The sequence below is a fragment of the Dioscorea cayenensis genome, chromosome 11, assembly GCF_009730915.1.
Source record: "Dioscorea cayenensis subsp. rotundata cultivar TDr96_F1 chromosome 11, TDr96_F1_v2_PseudoChromosome.rev07_lg8_w22 25.fasta, whole genome shotgun sequence".
NCBI classification, from domain to species: domain Eukaryota; kingdom Viridiplantae; phylum Streptophyta; class Magnoliopsida; order Dioscoreales; family Dioscoreaceae; genus Dioscorea; species Dioscorea cayenensis.
Window position 1 is genome coordinate 15,240,670 of NC_052481.1, and position 6,412 is coordinate 15,247,081.

The 6,412-nt window shown below is 40.7% G+C and overlaps 2 non-coding genes across 2 annotated transcripts; one reads left to right on the plus strand and one right to left on the minus strand.

Annotated features, from left to right (window-relative positions):
• Positions 1-1,928: 1,928 nt before the first annotated feature.
• LOC120272882 lies at positions 1,929-2,035 on the plus strand. Its single transcript, XR_005540415.1, has one exon. It is a non-coding gene; the product is annotated as a small nucleolar RNA R71 (small nucleolar RNA).
• Positions 2,036-5,424: 3,389 nt separating this feature from the next.
• On the minus strand, positions 5,425-5,531 carry LOC120272893. Its single transcript, XR_005540426.1, has one exon. It is a non-coding gene; the product is annotated as a small nucleolar RNA R71 (small nucleolar RNA).
• Positions 5,532-6,412: the final 881 nt, after the last annotated feature.

Consider the following 6,412-nt stretch of genomic DNA (forward strand, 5'->3'; position numbering starts at 1 on the left):
TTGGGTTTTAATGCTAATTTGGGTGTATTTATGTTACTTTTATACAGGTAGGGTTGTGAGGCCAATTTTGAGAGAAAGAAGCCAATGTGGGTTGTAATGCACTAATTTGGAGGAAATCTTGCTAAGGTTCAAATGCGAAGACATAGGTCGGGTTCCAAATGTAGGAATCTGTGGCAACATCCTCGTACTCGAGTTAGCACAACCATTCAGAGGGGCACAAGGGCAATCACATTCAAGCATTTTGACTTGTGCATATAGAACAAGATCTCCACCAACATGTCCATTATTGAAGAACCAAGGCGATCCACGACGTAAAAGTGTACCCATTTGCATTACCTCAATGAAAGTATGGATTCGGGAGTATTTCATGCCGGTTTTGTAGCAGGGTACTATAGAAAGCACTGCAGTAAAGATACTGTAGCAGCACTGTTTATAGCTGGCCAAGAAAATAGGAAAACAGAGAATCCACACGGGCGTGTGGAAATTCCACACGCCCGTGTGGAAAATCCACAGGGATGCCCACATGGGCATGTGGATTCCTGATTCCAGCCCATTAAAAGCTGATTTCAGCCTCGATTTCAGCATTCTTTTCTCAATCTTTTCCCCAACTTGAGAGAGGGTGGCGGCTAGGGTTTTGAGAGGTGTTGGCTAGGGTTTTGGATAGGTTCTACGGCTCCGATATCGCATGCCGTTTGGAAGAAGGTTAGTGGGAGAGCTTTCGTCGGCACCAATCCGGCAAGGTGTATCCTAGGCCGGACAAAGGGACCCTTACGATGAGTAGAGGAATCTCTACAAGACCATCGCCACGACTAACGAGGGGGTTTTCTATGGATGTTTTATTTTTACATTCGATTTTATTGATTGTATATAGGTCCATGGAGAGTTAAACATCTAGTGGGTACTTGGGTATTTGTGAACCCTAGGATGCATTCGTTTCATTGAATCTCCTTATTATGCTTTCAATTAATTGATGATTATTGTGAGTTCCAATCTTGGAGACTTGATTGTATGAATACTCCCCTATAGTGACCCTGGGATTGAGAGTTCTTGTTGGTAATTCTTGTGAGTGAGTGACACACCATTAGAGTTAGACAAAGCTAGATTAGAGAGGGTTGAGAGGGTGAGTCGAGATGTAGCGTAGCATCCTCTTTCCCCCCCGGTGTGATCTATCCTACCTCCACATTCAAAGAGTTCTTTGCGGCCATAGTAGAGTGAATGGGCTAAGGGATGACCTTCCACTGGGGCTTAGTTGCGAGTGCAACGGAGTGAAGCGTTGAAGTGATTTTAGCACCTAAGGCTTAATTGTGGCTAGGAATCTTGCACCTGGACCAAAGGGTTAGGTCTATACATAGGAATAGGGGTTATCACTTGAAATCCTTATAGCTCATTGCAATTCTATGCTAGTGCGAGGTTGAGAGGTTATTCAATCTCTCCTCCGGGACATGTATAGAGTTAGGCATGGTTGACCATAGATTTTGGATCATGTAATTAAGGATTTCCACGACTCATTGTTGCATTAATTAGGAAGTATAATAGAGGGTTCTTTCACCCCATCTTTATCAATTTCTTTACCTTCTCCTTTGCCTGTGCTCTCTATCTTGTTGCTTTTATTTTTGTTATTTCATATTTTGTCACACTTATCACTATTCATCTTCCACATTAGTTAAGAAACAACTTAAGTGTCTTTATTCCTTACTCTTTGTGGATACGACACCCACTCATCTGGGATTATTACTTCGACACCCGTGCACTTGTAGTTTACACCCATATATGGACGTGTGATAACTGTTCATAGCTATTTCTTTAATGAGAAGTTGTGCTTCTTCTGGGTCATGCTCCCTATGGTACCTCTTACTACAGCATCGAGTAACTATCTTGTGCTCGGGTTTAACCCATTATAGAAAGTCTGAATGATCATCCACTCAGGGAACCCATGTTGAGGATATTTCCGCAGGAGCTCATTGAACCTATCCCATGTCTGAAATAGAGACTCCAATTCCATTTGAACAAAAGAGGTTATTTCATTCCTAAGCTTTGCAGATTTTCCAAGAGGGAAATATTGAGAAAAAAAAGCTTCTACCATCTCCTCCCATTTAGTGATCGATGCTCTAAGTAGTGAATATAACCATTGCTTCGCTCTCCCTTTCAAGGAAAATGGGCAGGCCCTCAAATTGAAAGCATCATCCGCAACACCATGACCTTGAGTGTGTCACACACTTCCAAGAAGTTCTCTATGTGATTGTTTGGATCCTCATCGGCCAAACCATTAAACTGTGCCGATTGCTGTAACATCTGGATGAATGTTGCCTTGAGCTCAAAATTCTGACATGTGATCGGTGGCCGCACAATGCTAGATCGTGTGCCAAGAACTGCGGGTGCGGCATAATCGGACAGTCTCCTCTGCTGCTCATTCTGTTTTGTCATAGCTATTCTTTCACCTTCTACTTCAGCTTGATTTGTCTGTTCTTAAACAGGTTCTTTACCCCTTCTACAAAGTGTTTGTTGAAGTTCAGGATCACCTTCAACTAATATCAAAGGGTTATGTCGAGTCATAACCAGGAGCTACAACCAAAGAAAGAAAAACAAATTAGAACAATGGAAGAATAAGAAAGTGTGAAATAGAATAAATGTTCAATAGTTAAAATAGCAAAGTGCAAAGTGCTTCTAAAAAGCCTATTGCCCAACAATGGCGCCAAAAACTTGACAAACGTCCTTTTGCATATGTACCGCAAGTGCACGGGTTTATCGAAGTAATTTAACCCTGTGAGTGTGTAGTCGAATCCATAGGGAATAGTAATTAGAAACACAAAGATTGCTATTTAACTAGAATGAAGATGAATCGACATTGAAGTGAATAAAAATCAATGCAAATAGAAATAAGAAAAGAAGAAGGAGGCACAAATGAAATATTACAGAGACAACCGATGATAAATGGGGTACCCAGACATTGCTCACCATACGACTATTGTTTCAAGTGCAATACCAATGATTATGTTCCCTAACTAATGCTTAATGAGTAGTGGAGATCCATAAACACACGGTTCCAAAACTTAAGGTCAACTGTGACTAACCATACACTATACCAAGTGGAGAAATCTCTCAGCCTCAATGCCTCACACTGTTCTAGGTTGCTTTAGGCTCTCGAGATTCCAAGTAATAAATCCTATTCCCTAAAATAGATCTAACCCTTTGGTCCAGGCGAAAGACACCTAGTCATAATGAAGCCTCGTATAGATACCAAAAGTCGAGGTCTTGCCTCCTTTCTTTAACTCTTCCAAGTAGAGTGGACAGTTTCTCTTCCAATGACCACCTTCATTGCAGTGAAAATACATACCCTCCTTCTGAGGTTTGTGCTTGGGTTTCTGACAACACCCCTTGCGTATGTCCCGCATGTGCACGGTTTTGTTGAAGTAATAAAATCCCAGATAAGTGGGGTATCGTATCTATAGGGAGTAGAGAGTAAAAACAATTAAATTATTTCTTAACTACATGAAAGATGAATAGTGATATGTGTGATAAGATGTGGAATAACAAAAGTAAAAGAACAAGAAAGATAGCACAAGTATAGGAGAAGGTAAGGCAATCGATATAAATGGGGTACCCGGATATTGTTCCGCCTCAGACAATCATTTCAAGTGCAAGAACCCTCTATTATACTTTCTAACTGATGTAATCATAAGTTGTGGAGATCCTTAAATACATGGTCCCAAATCTCTAAGGCTAACTATGCCTAACTCTATACATGTCCTGCAGGAGAAATTGAATAACTTCTCAACCTCGAACTCGTATAGAATTACAATGAGTATCAGTTAGGAGACATAACAGTTGGTCTTGAACTTAAAGCAATAGTCCTAGGGGAGCAATGTCCGAGTGCCCCACTTTCTATAAATTGCCTTTCCTCTCATTTTATTGTGCCTCCCTTTCTTATTTCTTTTAGTTCTTTTAACATCAATTTTATTCACACTATAATTGATTCATCTTCATCATAGTTAAATAGTAATCTTCGTGTTTCTGATCACTATTCCCTATGGATAAGATACCCCACTCACTTGGGAATTTATTACTTTGACAAACCTGTGCACGATCGGGTCACACGCAAAGGGCTTTGTCAACGATCGTGTCAATAACCCTAAAAAGCCTAGGCCATGTGTGACTTTATTGAAGAAAAACTGACACGAGCTGGGTCCTCATGACACGATCGTGTCATAGCGTTGCACGGTCATGACACGATCATGTCCCTTCCATGGAGCTTCCCATGCAAAGACACTCTTTTTCACTCAACTCTCTCCCGACATGACACGGTCTGGCACATGATCATTTGCAGACCTTGTCAAGCTCGAAATTCCTCTTTATAACTCTAGTTTTTAGGGTTTCCTCTTCATCTTTGTTCAGGGATCTTTTTCTCCACCGGGATGACTTTGATGAGGGCGAAGATCAAGCTTGTCTACATCTTCTAAGGCATATAGGAGCAAGTGAACATCCGAAGAAACTGATCTCTTCTGTGGACACTTGATCTGATTGCCTTTATCTCCATTGTTTGTCTTTTCTCTTATTTTATCCAATTCCATCTCCTATTCTTTTTTCAATAGAGATTAGAACTAAGCAAGTATTTTTAGTCCAATCCTTGAGGTTCGACAACCCTATCCCTCACGACGTACCTTTTTACTACTTGTGTGTGACCCGTATACTTGCGGAGAACGCATCAAGTTTTTGGCGTCGTTGCCAGGGACTCGCAACTATTAAGAAAGCCTATGATCTGGTTTTCTAGTTTGTCTATAGTGTGCATACCTGTGTATACCTTCTTTTTTTCTCATTGTGTTCTTTATTTTATCTTTATTTTCTTGCTTCACTTCAAATTTCTTTGAGCTTACATTGTTTCATCTATTAAGCATAGGTATAAGTGCATGACCCGTCGGAGCAAATCGACCCCACTAGTTATCCCTAATCTAGAAGTAGAGAGAACTTTCAGAAGAATATTACATCAAATTAATTTGAGCGATAAAGTATCTATTGAAATTAGTGTTGAAGTGCATAGGGATGAAGAAATGCATGGTAATCACCCACAAAGTTTCTCAGATTTCACACGTCCAAATCTTGAGGGGGTTGGTTCAAGCATTGTTCGCCCCCCTGTTGCTGCAAATAATTTTAGCTAAAGCCGAATTTCATCCAGTTGGTGTAACAGATGTGTTAGTTTGACGGGTTTAGGATGAAGACACATATGAGCACCTCAAAAATTTCTTGGAGATCTGCGACACATATAAGGCGAGCAGCGTCTCTGAGGAGGCAGTCTGCCTAAGACGTTTTCCACAACATGGAGGAAGGGCCAAGCAGTGGCTAAATTCCTTTCTACTTAGGGCTCTCACAACATGGAATCAGGTTTCTGAGGTATTTGTTGCCAGATACTTTCCTCCTGCAAGGATCACTAAGCTCAAAAGCGATATCTCTTCTTTTCGTCAATTTGAGTCTAAATCATTGTATGAGACTTGGGAAACGTATAAAGAGATGTTAAGGAAATGCCCGCATCATGGAATTGTAGAGTGGATGCAAATCCAAATTTTTTATAATGGACTGAACACTTCTACCAAATGGATGCTTGATGCAGCCACCGGGGGTTCATTATGTAACAAGCAAACTAGAGATGGACAAAAGATGATTGAAGAGATGGCAAACAATGGGTATCAATCGAGTTCTAAAAGGAACAAACCAATGAAATCCGCCAGTATCTATTAAGTGGATGTCATCACAACTCCTATAGTACAGGTTGAAGCAATATCAAAGAGGTTAGGCAACATGCAATCTCCATCTTTAAGTTCGGTGCCTATTCATGATAATTCTGGCCACTCATGTCATTCATGTTTCCTATCTACAGCTGATGTTAGTGTAGAGTAAATTGAGCAAGTGGATTTTCTTAGTCAGAATTGTCGTTATCAGAATAATCCATATGGCAACACTTATAATGCTCGATGGAGGAATCATCTAATTTTTTCGTGGAGTCAGCTGAGACAAGGTCAGGTAGTATAGTAGTAGTATAAACCTCCATCTCAAGTTGCACCACAGTCACAACCTTCATCCTTTTCAAAGTTTTCTAATGATCTGACAACTTTAATGACCAAGTTCATCAAGAGTGCCGAGACCTGATTTGCTGATCATGAAGAGATGATTAGGAGCACAAATGCAACCGGGCGGAACTTGGAACATCAAGTAGCTCAAATTTCCAAGTTACTAGAGGAGAGACTAACGGGGATCCACCACGAGCAACACTATGGGTAACCCATGAGAATCTTTGAAGGGTGTGTCCTTAAGAAGTGGGAAGCAACTCCAAGATCCTGTTGATAAGGAACCTGAGCCATTAGTTTCTGAACCCATTATGGTCAGTGAAATAGATAATGCCCCACAGAATAATTCTTCAATT